The following is a 22488-nucleotide window of genomic DNA, read 5'->3' as shown; positions in this document are numbered from 1 at the left end:
CAGACATAGGGAAAGAACACTTGGAACTGGCTTAGAAGAAAGGAATAGGGGAAAAAGTCTGGCTATTACAATAGGAAGCATGGGCAGAATAAGAGAGGACAGACAGGGTTCATTGGTGTTGGAGAGATAAGCATCTCAGCTAGGGGCCTATATATCCCCAGAGTCTGGATGGGAGTGAACCTGCCGGAGTATCAGTAAGATATGGCTCCATCTGCAATGGAAAGGGGTTCTGGGGGCAAAGGACACAACTGTTTTTTTCTATCTGTAAGGTCTTTATTGAGCTGTTACTATATCTGTTTAGGAGACCTTGGGGTTCATACTGTCTGCAAACAATAAAAGAATCAGCCACTTCATAGGGCATGTTTCAATCTGGTCTCTCTTTTTCAAGGGTTACTCTTTTCATACTTTATAAATTTTTAATTTTCTCTTAGTAGCCATGATGTCATTCTCCTTATTAACAGGTACACAACTTTGATTCCTTTTTTTCTTTCTGTCCATGTATATGCCAAATTATATGACTATTCTCAATAAATACAGTATAATAATATCTTAAATAACCTAAAGAATTAATGCTTTTAAAGATAATATGTAATAGCTGAAAATATCTTTCATGGTATGCAAATATATTTGTTACTAGTTAAAACCTTTCAATAGGAAAGGTAGGCAATTCATCAGAAGATTGGTTTGATTATATTACTTTTTTTCTTCATCCACCTTTTTCAATCACCCTAATCTTCCACATCAGAATGGCAATTTGGCTTCATCTTGTATTCTTGATTCTGATTGATTGGTAATGGCTGCCTAGAGCACAGTGTTCAGGAGAATTCAAAGGCATCATCCAGACACAGGAGCAGAGTCCCATGATTGATTAACAATGTCTGCTATTCGAAAGTAAAGGGGGAAGGGCAGAACTTTTGTAGTCTATTTGACAAAACTATTCTGTGTAATGGTATAACCATCTCTTATATCAGTGGTTTTCAAATTACTGGTAGCCATATAGATTTTCTCATCTCAACCGCAGAACACAGAAAATGAACTTAGTGACTACTTTCTTAATTCTCTAAGAATGATACACAATTGCTGCTATACTAAATGCATAGGAAAGAAGTTAATTCTAACATACAACGTATAACTTGGGGCATAAAAGCTTCATTATCTCCAGGTTGAAAAAGACTGAAGTAGTCCAATAAGTGCCTCAAAGGCTGCTATAGGGAAAGATTCCAGTCTTCCATTTGTAAATCAATCAGATCTCTTTTACAGGGAAATGTGTGTGTGTGTGTGTGTGTGTGTGTGTGTGTGTTGGCGGGGGGTGGGGTTGGGAGTGCATGCATATATATTATATATTTGTATACACAACATACATGCTACAATTCGGAATTCTTTTGAAGATTCTTTGAAGTTTATTCTCTTCTTTTTCTTGTCTCTATATAAATTTCTCCCTATTGTCTGAGATAAATTCAAATGTTTCTGCATATTTTGCTTTTAATTTCTTTTTTCCATCATGAGAGTACAAAAATGTCCTCTGACTGTCTATGAAAATAATGTGAATGTTAGAACAAACATCATCAAGCTTAGAGATAAATAAAATCTGGATTGTGTAGTCAGTAGGAAAATCAGGCCCATAATATCATGATTAACAGAATCCTTGAAATAAAAAATTGGATGTAAATTTCTATTTCCACCTTAGCACCTGGATCTTGAAACAGCTGCCCCTTTAATCATTTACAAAGTCCTTCAAATAGTGTTTTCCCTATGTTGTGTTATAACAAGTGTAATTAATATAATTTCAGCAAACCTATAATAATCTGTGTGTAGATTTTTTGAATTGTGTCTAGTAATGTCTTCAGATATATTGAAGCTATTTAAAGCAGGATCTGCTTTTTGGTGCAAATCATTTCAATGCCCCATAAATAATTAATCACAAAAACCTACATTAATGCGGCCCTCGGATCATAAATTGGGACCTAGAAGCTAAATGAATGCAAAGTTCACATTCTCCAAGAAATATTCATTTTCTCACATGGCTTATTTTACACAATTTATTTGCTCTATATGTAGAAGCCCAATTAGCAGCCCAATATCATATGTGCAGTGTGGAAAAATTCCTGTTATTGTGAGCACTCTGCATTGCATTATTTCTTCAATGATTATTTACTGGGCACCTACTCATGCCAGGCACCAGGTTAAAAGGATAGAAGAGTGCAAGGGTGAATATGGTCACAAAAACCTTACAGTTCTGTGAAAGACACAAATGATTAAAAGTAAATGAAAGTAGTCATTAGAAATTGTGGTCATTGCTATGAAAGACATAAACTGTTGCTTGAGCTAAAAACTAATGAGGCAGGCCCTTTAGGCATGGTTGGACAGTATTTTCTGAGGAAGCCCATTTATACCAGGACTCCCATTTCAGTGTGTCCAAGGTGCCTGGGTAAGATCTGTGAGCCTGAGTTCAGTGCAGGGAAGGGTAGAACATGAGGTTCTGCAGACATGGGCTGGGACCTGATTATAAACCATTGATTGGTTTGATGGTGGGCATTACTACAATTAGCTTATTTTCAGTTTAAAGGACGAGTTTAGCAGGAGCATTTTGGGTGGGCAAAAGCAGCAAAAAGAATATGTGCTAAGTGGCAATCGCAATAATTCTGGCCACCAATTGTTTGAAACTGGGCAGAAGGAGGCATAGAATGGATGACTGTGATCTATATTTGAAAGGCAGAATAAGCCAGGCATGGTGACTCACACCTGTAATCCCAGCACTTTGGGAGGCTGAGGCGGGTGGATCATCTGAGGTCAGGCATTCGAGACCACCCTGGACAACATGGTGAAACCCTGTCTCTACTAAAAATACAAAATTAGCTGGGCGTGGTGGCACACACCTATAATCCCAGCTACTTGGAAAGCTGAGGTAGAAGAATCACTTGAACCCGGGAGGCAGAGGTTTCAGTGAGCTGAGATCACACCACATCACTCCAGCCTTGAAGACAAGAGCAAAACTCTGTCTAAAAAAAACAAAAAAAGTGATAAAGAAGAAAGGTACAATGAGTACAGTAAGTAGAATTTGCTGGTGAATTGTGTGGGGGAGGGAGGCATGGTAAGAGAAAAGAAGAAATCAAGAGTAACTCTTAAGAAAGTTGAATGGATAATGGTGCCATTTACTAAGATAAAGAAAGCTGGGCAAAGGAGCTTATTGGAAAAATTGAGTTCTATTTGAATGAGTTAAACTTTAGATGTCTGTGAGACATCTGGACAGGGATTTTTGAGGAAGCAATCAGATAGATGAGAAGTACTCTAGGTTTGAAATACAAATTTGTGAGTCATTACCAAAGAGATGGTATCTAAAGCTATAGAACTGGATAAGGTCACCTAGGGAAATGATATGGTTAGAGAAATGAAGTGGTCTCCATATTTGGCCCGAAGAACACCAATAGTTAGAGATCTGTTTGGAAAAAAAAAAAACTTGCAAAGTAAATAGGGAGGAAGAAACTACGGATTTGGGAAATGTACAAGGAAAGTGTATTGCCATGGAATCCAATAAAGGAGTGTTTGAAAAGCAGGGGGAGAGTCAGCCCGGGAGAATGCTGCTGAGAGGTAGATGGAGTTACCAACAATCAGTGCTTCTTGGGTCTGGCAGCATGGAAGATGCTCATGACCTTGAAAAAAAGCAGGCCAGTGGACTAGTGTTTTGTGATACAATTGATTAAGTAAAGATGGGGGATCATTAGTCCAAGAGAATATGGTGAATAGTAGCATGAGCAAAATCTTTAAGAAAGAGCAAGAAGGAACTGAAATTCAAAATAGGCGGTGAGGATTTGGCCTTTGAAGAAAAAGGTAGGAAGATTCACCCTGTTGATTCTCTTTCCTCAATAAATTAAAACACTTTAACTGAAGAGAGGAAATAATGTTAAGATCTGTGGTGAGAGAAGAGGGTTTTTCCTGAGAAGCTGAATTTTCCTGTGGATAGCAGTGGGGCAAAGCAGTGTTGAAGAAAGTCTCCCATGCCCACTTGCACTGCCAGAGACCCCCAAGATGTCCAGGGAAAACCCAAGCAGTGCGGTCTCACTTTCCTGATCTATTAACAAGCAGAAAGCACTTGCATTTTAAAATCAAAATGACAAAGACTCAGAAAATAGCCAAATTAATGTATCTCTACAGTGAACAATGTCTTACTTTCAGAGGTCAGATTTGGAAACTGGAGTCTAGAAAGGGTTTGTTTTTTGATCAGGCTATGAAGAAAAAGCTAGTCACCTTCACCTAAACACTGAGCATTATTTGGCTTGAATTCCATTTCTAAAGCCTCTGGAAAAGTTACATAGGTCTTTTAAGAAACAAATAGATTTTCAAAACAAAACAAAAAAAACAAGTTCTCCTAGAATGGTGGAAAGTGATCTTAAACATTTCAATGCAAATTAATTTTTATACCAGCTTTAAGCTTTGAAGGAAATGGGGGCTGAGGGAAAAGAAGTGTGAAGGGAAAGAAAATGACTCTCTTCTGACTAGAAAGCAATCACTGTTAGACCATCGTGTGGTTTTACACACTCCTGGAGCAGAGAACAAACTTCTGTCTACCTGAACATGTAAGGAGCTGGCATTCTTTCTATTTTATAAATCAAATCAATGTATGTGGAGCAGAAAGATGCGTGAAACAAAAACAGTTAATTTTCTTCTCAGCAAACAGGCAGAAAACCCCAGAGGGCAGAGTGAGAAAGTGTGTGCCACCACAGGATCTAGAAACAAAGTTGAGGGCAAGTACGACTGAGGAAAAGACAAGCTTTAAGGGTTTGTGACATTTTGCTCCAAAACATAATTGGAAAAGCAAGGCTAGATCATTCAACAGGAATACTTGAAATTTGGTGCGGAAGTACCACATTTTGCCTTTGTTTTGAGATGTAATATCATATAAACATGTAAAATAATGTTACTAGCAATTGTCATCACTGTTCATTTAAACATTGATTTTACATTTTTACAGAAAATATGTTTTATGTGAAAATACAGTTATCCAAACTATTTGCTCTCTTCTTTGTTTAGTTTATGATAAATGTAGCTATTTATATTATGCCATAAAAATTTATCAACATCATTCCCCTGATGTCAGCACCTGATATTTGAAAATTAGTAAATAGAATGAAATGTCTCTGTAAATCTAAAAGATGTGATGCTTTCCATACAAAACTTTCTGAGGAAGTGGTTTGACCTCTAATATAGTAGGTATGTTTAGCTTTAAACACTCTAGCTCCTATTCTCTATTGTTATAAGTTTACAGTTCTCAAATTCTTACTAGAAAGACTTTAAAAGGACAAAGAAGACGCTTTTTTTTTTTTTTTTTTTTTAGCTTCATGCCTAAACAAACTTCCATAAACCAATTGTAATAACTTTGAGGAAAAAAAAAAAAAACAACTAGCATCTCTGTATGGGATTGGATGCTACTATTAATGAATACAAACAACACTTATTCTAAATGTGTCTGACATCCCGCTGTGTGAAACCACTAACACATTTTATCAAAGTACTTAATCCAGTGGCCTCATGCTTGTATGTCTATACATATAACTTAAAATAAAACAAAAGGACGTATTTCCTATTCAGGTTCCCTTTTTAAATGTCTAGTATGCACAAGGCCCTAAAATTAGTGTTCTAGGAAGTCTCTACCTTCAAGGATATGAACAGTTTTGCTGTGCCTTATGGGCCTAGTATTGTCTTTCTTCTGCTAAGATTTTAAGGACCAAGGACAGTTACAGCACATCTCTCTCTGGATCCAAATTACAAATAAGCTTGATAGTTTTTATTAAAATACATGAATCATTATTGCCTAGTTATAACAGCAGAAATGTAATTGAAGACTAACAGCCACTGCTTGGAAAGAATAATTTCATGTTTATAATATTTTCTAAGAAACAAAACCCAAATCCTAAAATGAAAATATCTTTATCTTTAAATATTTTTTTCAGAATCATTTCCATAATCCAAGAGAGAATTAGAACATAAGGACCCTGCACTATATTCAGCCCCTTGCTACTCTGGGGACATGAAGTGATAAGGAGAAAAAGGCAGGAGGATTGGAAACTGAAGCACTCACTACCTTTGGAAGGGCTGAAGATTGAGGTTTACCTTAGGAGGGTATTCAATCCTTGGTCTGTTTTGGGGTATGCATTGGTAACTGCAGGGAGCAGGGAGGCTGGGCCCATCCCGGGAGGCTAAGCAGGGTGTGGTCCTAAGGAGGAGGGGTGGTTGGAGTAGCAGTGGAGAGAAGGCAGGAAGGCAAACTAAGTTGTTCTCTGTGAATCTTATTTCATTATGAGAGGTGAAATATCAGAGTTGAGGATGCACTCCTGGAAAATTACTTTCAGGTTGTCTATAAGTATGCTAGATCTCAGCCAAGCTAATGGGCTGCCTTGGTTTTGGAGATCCAGAAGTGGAGAGGACAGATACCCAAAAAATCTCCTTTGGGCGGAGGGAAGACCCAGAGGAAGACAGGCCTCCTGAGTGAGGGAGAGAGGAAGGGTGGTAGGTCTTGGCACTACAACTAGAAATTGAATTCTTATTTTAACAGACCTATAGGAGCTTCAGTTTACTTGTTCTATGGATATCTGTAGAGATAATACTATCTATGGATTGCTGTGAAGATTGTGTAAAGTTCTTTGCACATAGTAGATATTCATTCAAGGACTGTATTAGTGTTAAAGAAGGTGTTCTCTGGTTGTGCCATTAAAGAGTTTAAGAAGTGGTTACTTCCACAAGCCTTAGGATTTTTTAGAATACAGTTATTGAAGGTGCTCTCTGAGCCCTAAACTCAAGAGTTACTAAATTTAGGAAGCGAAGGATAATTTGCAGATGACTGGATGCACATGGCAAAGAATTGGATGAATGGAGGACTAAAACTTCTATCTTTTTTGGGAAACAGTAATTCTCTATCAATATGCTAGTTGTGAACAATATTGATCACAACATGAGACTCAAAATAAAGTTAATACCCTGGGGAACCTGAACAAGTTTTAGCACAGCCACATTAAGCACTCAATAAGAAGACCTAATTTTCTCAAGGAAACTAATCTCAAATGGTCGAGTAGCCCAATTTGCAATTGATACTGTTGATTCACATGAATGTGAAAATAATGGCTTAAATCCAAGAACTAAGAAGACAATGATGACTTCACTAAAGTTAAAGTGATAATCAAAGGTCTTTTTCAAACTGTTTCCTGGTCTTTTTGGTCAATTAATTGTAGAATTTTTTTAAATGAATTGAATTTGGAATTTGATCATTGCTGAGTTGTTTGTTTACACATGTGGTAGCTTCCCTTTGTACACAAGCATTCCTCTACGTACAAAATAGCAGGTAATGTTAAGTCATGTATCTTTTTTCTTTTTTCTTTTTTCTTTTTTTGAGACAGAGTCTTGCTCTGTTGCCAGGCTGGAGTGCAGTGGTGCCATCTCGGCTCACTGCAACCTCCGCCTCCTGGGTTCAAGCAATTCCCCTGCCTCAGCCTCCTGAGTAGCTGGGACTACAAGTGTATGCCACCACATCCAGATAATTTTTTGTATTTTAGTAGAGACGGGGTTTCGCCATGTTGGCCAGAATGGTCTGGATCTCCTGACCTCATGATCTGCCCTCCTTGGCTTCCCACAGTGATAGGATTACAGGCGTGAGCCGCCGTGCCCGGCCAAGTCTCGTATCATTTTTAACTCTGCTCATTTTGAGTTTCTAAATTGGTTAGAAGAGTCAATGCAAGAATACCTAATATATAGATTTTACTATTAATATTTATAAAATGAGTATTAAGAATTATTAAAAGTTACTCTGCCATAACAAACACACCAAATAACTTAATTTTTAGGCATTGAAAAATCTGGTCATGTTTTAGTTTTAAAAAATGATTAAATGTTATTTTTTTTTAATGTTTTGGTTTTGGAAAGCTGCCAAATGAGTTTTGCCAAACACATTTTCCATCATTTCTCAACCCATGTGTGTATTTTAATGAATGTGTGCACTTATGTTCTGATTAACTTCAACTTAGCTTCACAAAATCTGTTTTAAAAATAATATGACTTGCAAGAAGACTTTAGAACTGTCCTAAGAAGTCACATTTTACTTTCAAAAAGGAAGTCACAATTAATGATGAATAAACATAATAGATGTCTAAATTTAGAATACACATCTAAATCTTAGATCCACATCTTAAATGAGTTGTAACAGCTTTACTAACTGGTGCTTAGTGAAATAAATAAGATTTCACTCTGAGCTATTGCTATGCTATGTAAAATGGAAGGTAAAGAGAAACATCATCCATCTTTCCACATCTATTAAATATATCAAGAAGAAAGATAGCAACAGTGAAAAGACAGTTCAAACCTTTGCTTCTTTCATATGGCAGACTAAACCTTTAAGTATCTGTCACAATAATTTACAACAAACATATTTTAAAATCAACAGTGAACTGAAAACAGGTGTTAAGGAAAGCAATGGATAGTAATACAAAAACAATGTGCTCCCAGGGAAAATTCAGAGCTGGTACTCTGGAAACATCAATGAAACCTGGGCTCCACAAGAAAGGGAAACTGAACCTGAGATGGGGAAGAAGACTGAGATGGTCCTAGGCTGGTAGCAGCCCTTATATCCCAACTGAAGAATACCCAAATTCTCTCTAGATGAAAAAATTCCCAAGTTAGGTCCTCAGAATTTTTGCCAAGTAAGTTATGTGATACAAGATTCAAGTTACTAGAAGATAGAACAAAGATCTATGCTATAGGTTTTCACAATTTAAAAACAAAACAAACACTGACACAAGGAAGCTAGCTACCATAAGTGAAAATCAGACTAGATTCTCAAACCGTTCAGATATTGAAAATTTCAGATATAGTATAACTAAGTATAAAGAGTTTTAAAAATATAATTTAAAAACAAGTAACATATTCTGAAATATAACCTAGCTTATTTGAAAAAGGAACCAAATAAAACTTTTAGAAAATAAAATAAGAGAATAGTAATTAAAAAAGCACAACAGACATATAAAAAATATAGTTAAGAACGATATTAGTAGAATGTTACACAGTGACACAAGAGATGGGAAAATGAAAGTTTAAAATACATGAAAAAAAGAATGAGAAACAATATGTATCAAAATGAGAAAACAAAACTCAGAAATAAATTTAATCACAGAGGTGGAAGAACTATACACTGAAACTGTAAAACATTGATGAAATTAAATACAGAAATAAATGGGAAGGTACTCCATGCTCACATACAATGTGAGTGAATTTAATTTCATTTGTTTTGCTTGTTGTACAATTCGATTTCTCTGGTTCATGTTTCTTATTGTTCCAGAAAATTATCACCATTACCTCCTTGACTATTACGTCTACATTTATTAATTTTTTTCTCACTTTGACACAGATTATTTGTCTCTCTCCTAGCTTTTTTTTCCTCTTGATTTTTTTTTTCAGTTAGGTCTTTATTTGTTTATAAAAATGCTATTGATTTTTGTATGATGATTTTATATCCTGCCACTTTAGAGAATTCATTTATTAGTTCTAACAGATCTTTCACGGAATCTTTGCTGTTTTGAACATATGCAATCATATCATCTGCAAATACAGATAACTTTACTTATTTTCCAACATAGATGCCTTGTTATTTTCCTCTTATCTAAATTATCTTGCTAGTACTCTCAGTACTATGTTGAATTGAAGTGGTGGCAGTGGGCATCCTTTTTTGTACTGGATCTTCGAGAACTATAGGTAAGATAATTGTATAGTGTTTGGAATTCATGCTAAATCAGTAGATTTTAGTTCCTCTTGCCATGATAAACAAAACAAAAAAGATAATTATGTGAGTTGATAGATATGCTAAATTGCTTCACTATAGCAACCTCTTTACTATCCCATAACATCATGTTGAATACCTTGAATATACACAATACATTTTTTAAGTTAGCATATAATGTATGAATCAAAGCAATAAAACGTATACAATCTAATAGAAAATTGAAAAACACATAAAAAGTAATGTACAGAATATAAGTGACAAATAAGCATATAAAAAAACGCTCAATATTGCCAGCAACATTTCCAGTAATCAAGGAAATGAAAATTGACAACCTAATAACATTTCATACTAAAATGGCAAAAACTTATAAATCTGGCAATATCAAGCACTGACAAGAATATGGAACAAAGTAAAACACCATCCATTAGGATTAGAGATCTATTAATAGATCTAATAAATTGATACAACTATTTGGAAAACAGTTTGGCTTTATCCTCAGCTTTGCTACCCAGTGCATTTATAACATGCAGATATAAAACTGAACATTTTATAAATACTTTTTACTCTGATTCTTTATGTTTAATTATTTTATTTTAAAAAGTTTATTGTTGAGGCTCATTAAATTTATTTTCTAATCCAATAATGACTTTTTATCTATGGTTTGAAAAATATTGTTATAGAGAAGCTCTTGTGTTACCCTGGAAATAGGTACGAAAATTCAAAATTTTTTATAACATGATTTAAAACAGCAAAAAATAAGGCTGGGCATAAGGTGGCTCACACCTGTAATCCCAGCACTTTGGGAGGCTGAGGCAGGCAGATCACTCTAGGCTAGCAGTTTGAGACCAGCCTGGCCAAGCTGGTGAAACCCTGTCTCTACTAAAAATACAAAAATTAGCTGGGGATGGTGGTGCATGCCTGTAATCCCAGCTACTTGGAGGCTGAGGCAAAAGAATTTCTTGAACCCAGGAGTCGGAAGTTGCAGTGAGCAGAGATTGAGCAGCTGTATTCCCACTACAGCCTGGGCAACAGTGCGAAACTCTGTCTCAAAAAATATGAATAAATAAAAACAAAAATAAGATAAACTGAAACAGTGAAAAAAGAAAGAATTGAAATGTTCTCAACAGAAATAAATAGATAATTAAGTTTTGATATATTCCAACAAAAAAATCACGTAACAATGAAAATAAATGAACTATTACAACATAAATGAATTTTAGAAATAGTATTTTGAAGGAAAAAAGCAAGGCAGGAATTAATGCTTACAATATAATTTTTATGAAACTAAATATCTAATTTTTACGTACATATATAATAAGACTTTTACAAAGCAAAGGAATATTAAATCCAAAATTCAGAATAATTGTTACCCTTAGGGGCAAAGCAATGGGCTCAGAAAGAAATATGCAGGTGGCTGCAGTGGAACTAATTCCTAGCTCAGATTGTTAGTTTATGTCCATGTATTTTATTATCTTACTTTCACTCAAATATGTTATGTATATATTAAATATTGCATAGTGATATCTGAAAAAACATCTGAAAAATAACTCTTTAATAGTTCAAGGTTTTGAAACCTGAGATGCTATTGAGGTGGATGCTAACACACACTTCGTAATTTCCATAAAATAGGTAATAGATGGCAGGGGAGAAAAATGCAAGAACTTTCTGCCAGGTTTATTAGAATCTGAATGAGTTACAGAGGGAGCGTGTGTCTCCTGAGACACTTTAGCGTGGGCTTGACAGTCCTATGTCTTCCGTGGTTCAGGAGTGGTCTCGTCCAAGGCAATGATTGATGTCTCAGGGATGAATTAGATGACCTCTTTGATCCTCTTCAGCATATGGTCCTTGGTCTTTCAGTCATGTCCTCCTCTGGGCCTCACTCTCTGCCTCTCTTTGTCTCTTACTCATCTACTTTAAATAGTCTGCCAGGAAACACAGACATTTTATTTTCAAGTAAATGGTATCTCTCGGACAAAATATTCATCAGAAGAGGCAAATAAATCTAACAACCTTAATGATCAACTCTGGACTTTGAACTTTTCACCATCTTCGAGGAATGTCTGTGTCCATAGGGACTGAAAGGCATGCATACTAATATATCCACACTGCATTATTATGTAAAAAAAAATTGTGTCATCTGTTTACTAACAAAAAATTAAGACAAGTATGTATCTTTGTAAATATGTGTGTGTATGTGTGTATATACGTATATACATGTATATATATGTATATACACACATACACACACAGTTATATATATACACACATATGTGAAAAATATATGTGAAAAAATAATTTCTAAGGAAGATCCTGCAACTAATAACCATGGTTTTAGGAACTAAACAAAGAGGTAATATTCACATTGCCAGTCTCTTGATGGCATCCTCATCAGTATCCTGATCAAGGAAACCAACAATTCAGCATGCTCAGGCTCCGGTGATGCGTTCAGTTCTAGCCTAGGTTTCACCCCAGTCACATGGAGGGAGGATCTGTTTTGGAACCTGAGACCAGCCAAGTGTTCATAACATTTAGTCACAACTGCAAGAACATGTACTATATTGCCACACTTGATTTTTAGCTTATATCTCTAAATTTCAGGTTTAGGCTCACTTTTTTTTTTCCTATGTTAGTGTTTATTGGGAGCCCACCACTGACCAAGCACTGAGCAAGGCGTTTGTGTGACACAAAGTCACATGACACCTCTCAACAGCCCTGTGAGGTAGGGATGAGTCTCATGGAACAGTACAGAAAACTGAGGCTCCTAGGTGACCTGCCAGCTCACATGTTAGCTAGTTGTGTGGTACAATCAGGGGCTGAATGCAGTTCTTTTTGACTCCAGGTTCAACCCAACCCTTGGTTCCATTGTTTTAGAAAGCACAAAAGGTTTGGTCCCAATCTACAGAATCCTTTAACTACATTTCCAGGTTTTGTTTTGTAACCCCCACCATCATAATCTTTTCTGAAGTTTGGAAAAAAGAGGATATAATTTAAAAATTAATATAGGCGTGTAGTTTGAAGTTTGGCAAATGAGCACACATGTTCTGTATGGTTCAGGATTCCTTTCTGCCTGGTTCTCTGACACGTAGACACGTAGATACTAAACTTTTTAGACTCATCCAACCAATTCAATTCCCCCTTACAGACACACACTCATTAATATACAGCCTTTCTTTTCATGGAATGTTTTCACTTTGTGATATAGGGGGACTTCATGAAGTACTTTCCTTTGGTTTCTTCCCTTTGGAAAAGTTTTGGAGGTCTTTGAATGTCTGTTCATGTACAATATATAAAATGCTTGCGTTTTAAGGAGAGGAAATTCCAGCTGCATAGAAAACATGTCATTTATTATTTAGGATGAAGGGAGGAAAGTGTGCTCAAGGAAATTTTTCTTTTTTCTATTCCAATACAAGTTTTTTATAATAAGAATGTATTTCTATATCACTTGTGTCATTTAAAATGAATAAATAAAATACATTAAAGAAGAATTCATTGGAACGAACTGAGACGTGACAGGGTGTATGATGTAACACACATGACCACGATTTCTGATGCTCAAGGCAAATGTCTGTGTTCAATTTGCCACTGGAGTCTTACAGCAAATGCCACACTTCCCCCAGCTTCTCCCACCCTTGAAGTAGCAGCCAGCTGCAAGACAGATTCCCACCCAGACGGAATGCAGGTGAAACATCAATACAGCAAGAGCCTAGTCAAAAGGGGGCATGTGGAGTGTGGAGAGTTTTAGAAATTTTTATTGCAGGAACACATGTGTTAGTGTAGCAGATGGAAGTAATTATGGCAGGAAAACTTTGCCCTATCTTTAAAACCAAATTCCAATAGTGTGAGCTCAGGCTAATGACTATCCTTAAGGACAAGTAAAATCAGACCACAGTGAATTTTGAAGATTGACTTCACATTGCATCAGGTCATGATCTGCACTGCAAAAACTCATCAAAACTTGATTTTATCTCTACCTCATTTCTCATTGGAAAAGGATGTGACCTCAAACTCACTCATCTAAAATTAATATGCTTTCCTGTATTCTCTGTTACAAACCTCATCTGACACTGGTGCTTTACAGTCTGACTTGTAGAAAGTACTATTATGATTGCTGATGAATAGTATGATTATTCCAAATAGGAGAAATGTCCTTTGTTTGGCTATTTCTTTGCGTGTACTTCTTTCTGAAAGCTTCTTGTTCTCTTTGAAGGAGACAGGCAGATACCTGACATCTCCCTTAATAAATAGTACCATGGGAGTTAAGATGAAGAAAATAAAGCGAAATAAGGTTGAGTGCTAAATCTGTGACCTATAAAACAGTCAGAAGGATTCGAAATAAATCCAGCCCCATGAACTCTCTTGTCTAAAGGTTTACCCTGCAGACTTGGGCACTAAAGTAATTTCTCTCCCTCTTTGGTGTTGTCATACAATTGTCTCTACTTACTGGTGACTCAAAAAAAAGAAAACCTGACTGGTAATGATTATGAATGTACAGAAGAGTGTTTGTTTTACAGAGATACAGTATCACTTGTCAGAGGAGTTCAACACCGTTACTCTCATGGAACCAGTGGCTGAAGGATTTACTGAAAAAGGAGAAGGACTAGAAAAGAACAAAAATTCAGGGTCCAGAAGGGATGAAGTGAGCTGTTCAGTTTCTTAAATCAGTTTTCTGGCAACATACACAGTGGCTTACTTTCTATTGAAAGAATAACTTGATATTTAAAACTTGACTTTTTAATATTTGGCTATTCTAAGTAGAGAAGAGAATGTTGACCTAAGCAAAAAAAAAAAAAAAAAGTCTCACAATTGTATAATATCACTTTAAAGCTAGTCAAAGACACAAGGTCAAATTCCAAAAGTGGTTCAGACAGTCATACCTGCTTTTTCAATCCAACAGTCTGGTTACTGTGGACCAGCGACTTGACTTCTCTACTTCTCGGTGTACTCATGCAAACAGGGAGGAATAATACTTGCCCTGCCTATTTCATTAGGTTAAGTATGGAAGTGAGAAAATACATTAGAAAGAACGAATGGAAGTGTATTTTCCTAGGTGACTCAAACAAGTAATGTCTTCCTTAGGTGAGGAAACCTGTAACCCTCATTTTCTTTTATTTTGTAACTTTTATTTTTAATTTTCATGGATACATAGCAAGTGTATATATTTAGGGGTACATGAGATATTTTGATGCAGACATATAGAACATAATAACCACTTTGGGGTAAATGGGGTATCCATCCCCTCCAGCATTTATCCTTTCTTTGTGTTATAAACAATCCAATTATACTCTTTGAGTTAATGTAGTTATTTTTAAATGGACAATAAATTATTGTTGACTGCAGTCATCCTGTGTGCTATCAAATGCTAGATCTTACTCATTCTACTTAATTATATTTTTGTACCCATTAACCATCCCCACCACCCCACCACCACCTACTACTCTTCCCAGCCTCTGGTAACCATCATTCTACTCTCTATGTCCATGAGTTCAGTCGTTTTAATGTTTAGCTCCACCACAAATACGTGAGAACTGGACACGTTTGTCTTTCTGAGCCTGGCTTATTTCACTTAACTAAACGACCTCCAGTTCCATCCACATTGTTGCAAGTAACACGACCTCATTCCTTTTTCTATGGTTGAACAGTAAGTACCCCATTGTGTATATGTACCACATTTTCTTTATCCATTCTTCTATCGATGGACACTTAGATTGCTTCCAAATCTTAGCTATTGTGATAGCTGTAGTGCTGCAATCAACATGGGAGTGCAGATTTCTCTTTGATATTATTATTTCCTTTCTTTTGGATATATACCTACTGATGGGATTGCTGAATCATATGATAGCTCTACTTTTAGTTTTTTGAGGAAGCTCCAAACTGTTCTCCATAGTGGTTGTACTAATTTACATTCCCAACAACAGCATATAAGGGTTGCCTTTTCTCCATATCCTCAGTAGCATTTGTTACTGCCCATCTTTGGGATATAAGCCATTTTAACTGCGGTGAGATTATATCTCATTGTTGTTTTGATTTGCATTTGTCTGATGACCAATGATGTTGAACACCTTTTCATATACCTCTTTGCCATTTGTATGTTGTCTTTTGAGAAATGTCTGTTCAGATATTTTTCCCATTTTTACTCAGATTTTTAGGTTTTTTTTTTCCTATAGAGTTGTTTGAGCTCCTTATATATTTTGGTTATTAATCACTTGTCAGATGCATAGCTTGCAAATATTTTCCCCCATTCTGTGGGTTTTCTCTTCACTTTGTTGACTGTTTTCTTTGTTGCACAGAAGCCTTTACTTGATATGATTCCATTTGTCCATTTTCGTTTTGGTTGCCTATGCTTGTGGGTTATTACTCAAGAAAGCTGTGCCTAGTCTAGTGCCCTGGAGAGTTTTGTCAATGTTTTCTTGTAGAACCATCATACCTTGGGTTTTTAGATTTAAGAGGTTAATCTATTTTGATTTTATTTTTGCATAAGGTTTCACTGGTCTGCATATGGATATGTAGTTTTTCCAGCATCATTTATTGAAGAGACTGTCTTTTCCCCAATGTATGTCCTTAGCACCTTTGTAAAAAATCAGTTTGCTATAGATATGTAGGTTTGTTTCTGGGTTCTCTATTCTGTTCCATTGGTCTATGTGGCTGTTTTTATGCTGGTAATGTGCTCTTTTGGTTACTATAGTTCTGTAGTATAATTTGAAGTCAGGTAATGTGATTCCTCCAGTTTTGTTTCTTTTATTGAGGATGGCTTTGGTTATTCTGTGTCTTTTGTGGTTCCATATAAATTTTATGATTTTTCTTCTGTTTCTGTGAAGAATGTCATTAGTATTTTCACAGGGATTGCATTGAATCTATAGATCGCTTTGGTTAGTATGAACATTTTAACAATATTGATTCTTCCAATTTATGAACATGTACTTTCTTCCCATTTTTGTGCATCCTCTTCAATTCCTTTCATCAGTATTTTACAGTTTTATTATAGAGATCTTTCAACTCTTTGGTTAAGTTTATTCCTAGGTATTTTATTTTATTTGTAGCTATTTTAAATGGTTAGTTTCTTGATTTCTTTTTCAGTTTGTTTTCTGTTGGTATACAGAAATGCTACTGATTTTTGTATGCTGATTTTATTTGGTATCTTACAACTTTACTGAATTTATCAGTTCTAATGGCTTTTTAATGAAATCTTTAGGGTTTTTTCCAAATATAAGATAATATCATCTGCAAACAATGGGTAAAATGGGTAAAAAGTAAAATTTGGTATTTCCATATGATAATACACTGTTCTGAGGCGACTGAAAATTATAGTGTAGTAAAACGTGTATTTACCTTGTAAAATGTGTGTGATACATTGTAGATGAAAAAACAAAGTATACTTTCAATTACATGAAACAAAAAGAACCAAACAAAAATCTCTATCTCTATGCTTAAATATACTGTCACATAGCAAGCCTGTATCAATGATAGTGGTTAGGAAGTGGGAATCTGGCTGATATTTTTTCATTGCATTTCTTGTGCATGTTCTTAGATTTTTTAATTAAGCATTTACTTTTTGTTTGGGTGAAATGTTATTATAAATAGAAAACAGATTATAAAATAGAAAATAGGATGGATTAGAATAGTATTGATCCTTTTCATCAAACTTGCTTTTCTCTTTGTTCTTGAGTTTAGATGATTGAATTACAATCTACTAAGTCCTGTAAATTAAGTTAGGGACTCACCTCTCTACCTTTCTCAAAGCTCACTTCCTATGGGCTATTACTGCATTCACTCTGTTGCTGTAATTTATCTCTTTTCTAGCTCCTCTTTTTCCTGCTACCATTGTCTTACTTTAAGCCCCCATCATTTGTCACCTGATTAACTGAAAACTTCTCAAATTATCTTCCTCTCACCAGTCTTTGCTCACTCCATTTCATCCTGTTACATCTATTTCCCTAAAAGTCAAATCCAATCATATGTTCCTCCTTTTATAAACTTTTATTGATTCCTGTTGCTCACTAAATAAACTACAAACATCTTAACATGTTTATATTAAACTCTTTACTAGCTGGGTGCAATTTTAGTCTCACATACTGCACTCCAATGACTGATTCTATGCTCTATTTATAGTAAATCATAAAATGTGTGATTTGGGGTATAAGACCTTGCTTTTATTCATAGCTTTGTTATTGTATGGAATAGCCCCTTTCTCCTCATTGTGATCTAGCAACAGTTCTTTTATCCTTCTGTGCACAGCCTTCAATTTCCTTGTCCCAAATTTTCTTTTCTTTCCCTTCTATGCCACCCCTGTCCCTTGACTCATTACTAGTTTCACTTTCTTGTGTCCTCTTACAACTTTATTTTATAACAAACTATGAAAGAGTTTGGGGTTGGATTATTTATATATTCATCCACTTGAGGTTAGTTTTGAGTGCCTTTATCATGATAGGCACTGTGCAAGATGGTGAGAATAAAGCAACCAAGAATACAGACAAAGCCTTCAGATGCTGTCCAGTGGGACTTCTCATTACTAAGGAGAGGACGGAGCCGCATTCTACAGTTTGCTGTCCATTTTTTTCAGTGCTTTCACTTTGACTAATCAAAAACATCAGTCTCTGCCTTTCGTTAGGACCATGTAATTTCAGTCTGAGGCTCTTTAGCCATACACTCAGCATTGAATGGTCAAGCCCAGGCAAGTTCCTGATGGCTGCTCATCATCTTCCAGCTCCCAGCTTCTGTCGAGCTTCTGGTCGGACTTCACAGTGTCATCCTGCTTCTGCCTCACTCTGTATTCAGTCTAGTTAGTTCACTTCTGCATCCCACATTGGTCTGTTCTGACAAGGTTTCTCATAGGCTGGTAGAAAATGCTGTATCTAAGCTGATAGAAAATACTGGTAGAAAATGCTGTATCTAAGAATTTCTTTCTGTTCAAAGCACTGACTTTAACTACTTGCCTAAAATATAAAGATTTCAACAACCATACATTTTGGTATATTTAAATTATATTTTATTTAATTTAATAATGTAGTAATAGATATGTAAATCATAAATTATGCTAAATAATATACTAATTAAACAATTAGGAAATAATGTTAATCTCTTTTCTAACATTCTATGAAAAAAATTTATTTCAACATTTCACCAACATATTCAATATCAGTGACTTCATCATTAGAGAACTTTTTGCCTTGTAAAATGTATTCCAAAGCATGTGATGCTCTTTTCTGCTTTTAACTTAGACCAGAACAAATTTTGAAACTAGGTATAGGGTTAAGACTAAAAATATTAAGCCATAAAAATCTTTTTCTATGTCAATACAGGTGTTTTATCTTGAAGGATATATGACATAGCCAGTTATTAATTTAATTTTTAAAATTTACATTTTATAAACGAAATTCTTATGCCCATAGTTTTGAGTTTCTTTGGACCCTGAAATCAGAACTGAGATAAGAATGAGGATGGAGGTTGTTTATTATGCAGATGATTCCAGGAAGCAGGAGTGCGAGAGCGGGGAGAGTGAATGAGGAAAGGAGAAAAGATGAGGTCTGGAGAAAAAGATATAGAAGTTGCTGCTGTGGGTAGGAGGAGGGGGACTAGAAGGTCAGTTCTTTCAGGACCTCTTGTAAAGCATCCAGAATATCTTCCAGAATTGTTCCCTTGAAGGCTGGAAGGCTAGAACATGTATTCCCTGACTTCCATTTCCCATCTGTTGAGGATGACCCTGGGGGCTTTTATGTCCCATCCCTTGGAATTCAAGGATGCTACTGTGCAATAGTCCCACTTGCCTCCAAAACTTTGGAAAAGATGCCGTGGCAGAAAGCCAGTGCTTGAGATAGGACCCTTCAGCACGAGGAGTGTCTGCCCTCCCAAGATATTACCAAAATGAGAACTGGATTGAGCTGATGTGATGCAGGCTTATTCACAATATTCAAATGAGCCAAATATCATCCTTGCTTACTTTCTATCCTTTTTTTTCTAAGTCATCATTTCATTGTCATCTTGATCTATTTTCTGAATAGTTTTTCCTCCTTTTTTTTTTCACCTTATAGCTCTTTCTTGGTCTTATAGCTCTTTCTTGGTCTCTGAAACCTTGTGGGTTTCTGTTGTTGCTTCCTATTTTTAGTAGCCTACCCTTGATCATACTGCCTTCTCCTAAGGCTAATATTGTGTCCTTCATTGTTAAGTCTTTAATGCCTCCTGACCTGCTATACAAAAAGCAAACTGACTAAGCATACAATTTTAAATATTTTGCAAATTAAAAAAATATATATATAATTGTACATATTTAGGGTGAACATATGGTATTTTGATAAATGCATACAATGTATAATGGCAAAATCAGGGTATTTAGGGAATCTGTTGTCTCAAACATTTACTATTTCATTGTGTTGGAAACATTTCAAACAATCTCTTTGGGCTATTCTTAAATACACAATAAATTATTGTCTACTAAAGTCACTCTAGTATGCTATCAAACATTAGAATGTATTCCTTCTATCTAACTGCATCATTTGTACCTATTCACCAGCCTCTCTTCATACCCCCAACACATTTTCCAACATCTGGTACTATCATTCTACTCTCTACCTCCATGAGATTAACTTCCTTAGCTCCTACATATGAAGGAAAACATAAAATATTTGTCTTTCTTTGTCTGACTTATTTTACTTAAGATAATAAGTCCCAGTTTCACCCATGTTGCTGCAAAGGACAGGATTTTATTCTTTTTATAGCTAAATAGTATTCCATTATGTGGAAAAATATATAATTTTTAAAAATCTACTCATTCGTTGATGGATACTTAGATTAATTAAACATCTTGGCTATTGTGAATAGTGCTGCAATAAGCATGGATGTGCAGGTATCCCTTTGATGTACTGGTTTCCTGTCTTTTGAATAAATACCTTGTGGTGGGATTGCTGGATCGTATGTTAGTTCTATTTTTATTTTTTTGAAAAAATTCCATACTATTTTTCATAAAGGCTGCATTCATTTACATTCCCACCAACAGTGTATACGAGTACCCTTTTTTCTACATCCTCACCAGCATTTACTATTTTTTTGTCTTTTTTATGATAGCCACTCTAATTGGAGTGAGATGATATCTCATTGTAGTTTTGATTTGCATTTTCCTGATGATTAGTGATGTTGATCATTTTTCCATATAACTATTGGGCATTTATATCTCTTCTTTTGAAAAATGTCTATTGAGATCCTTTTGTCACTATTTAATGGAATTATTTGCTTTTGTACTGTTGAGTTTGAGTTTCTTTATATTCTGTATGTTATTCCTTTGTCAGATGAATAGTTTTCCAATATTTCATCCATCCTACAGGTTGTCCCTTTGCTTTGTTGATTACAGGTTGTCTCTTTGCTTTATTGATTATTTTCCTTTACTGTGCAGAAACTTTCAGTTTAATACAGTCCCATTGGTTTGTTTTTGTTGTCTGTGCTTTTGAAGTCTTAGCCACGAAATCTTTGCCTAAACCAGTATCCTGAAGCATGTTCTCTATGTTTTCTTCTAATAGTTTTATAGTTTCTGGTCTTAGATTTAAGTCTTTAATCCATCTTGAGTTTACTTTTATGTATGATGAGACATAGGGGAGTAGTTTCATTTTTCTATCTATGGATGTCCAATTTTCCGGAAACTACGCCATTTATTGAATATCCTTTCCACAATGTAGGTTCTTGGTGCCTTTGTTGAAAATCACTTGGCTATAAATTAATGAATTTATTTCTGGGCTGTCTATTCTGTTCCATTGTTCTGTATGTCTATTTTTATAACAATACTACTGCTTTGGTTACTATAGCTTTGTAGTACATTTTGAAGTTAGATAGTGTGATGCCTTTATCTTTGCTCTTTATCCTCAGTATATTTTGGCTTTTTGGTATCTTTTTTGGTTCCATATGAATTTTAGGAGTTTTTTTTTTTTCTATTTCTGTGAAGCCTGTCATTGATATTTTGATAGAGATTGTATTAAATCTGTAGATTGCTTTGGTTAGTACAGTTGTTTTAAAAAAATTAACTTCTCTGATCCACAAACATGGGGTGTCTCTCCATATATTTGCCTCCATTTTCTTTCATCAGTGTTTTGTAGTTTTCCTTGTAGTGAAAACTATGCTTCCTTAGTTAAATTTATTTTTAGGTATTTTTTCTTTCACTTCCTTAGTTAAATTTATTCTTAGGTATTTTTTGTAGCTGTTATAAATGAGATTACTTTTGATTTCCTTTTCAGCTAGTTCGTTATAAGTGTATAGGTTTTGTATCCTGGAACTTTACCGAGTTTGTTTATTAGTTCCAGTAGTTTTTTGGCAGAGTCTTTAGTTTTTTTCATATATAAGATCATATCCTCTGCAAAAAGGGATAATTTGACTTCCTTTTTCCCAATTTGGATGCCTTTTCTTTATCTCTCTTACCTGATTTCTCTGGCTAGGACTTCCAATGCTATGTTGAATAAGCACAGTGAAAGCTGGTATCCTTGTTTTCCTCCAGTTCTTCGATAAAAACCTTTCAGCCCTTGCCCATTTAGTATGATGTTAGCTGTAGGTTTATCATATACTGTCTTTATTATATTAAGATATATTCTTTCTACTCCTAATTTATTGAGAGTTTTTATCATGAAGATATATTGAATTTTACCACATCCTTTTTCTGCATGTGTTGAGCTAATCATGGTTTTTGTTCTTCATTTTGTTAAGGTGATGTATCACGTTTTTATTTATATATGTTAAACCATCCTTGCATTCCTGGG

This window comes from Macaca mulatta, chromosome 8 (assembly GCF_049350105.2).
Source record: "Macaca mulatta isolate MMU2019108-1 chromosome 8, T2T-MMU8v2.0, whole genome shotgun sequence".
Lineage (NCBI taxonomy): Eukaryota > Metazoa > Chordata > Mammalia > Primates > Cercopithecidae > Macaca > Macaca mulatta.
Note: the sequence above shows the minus strand (reverse complement) of the source record.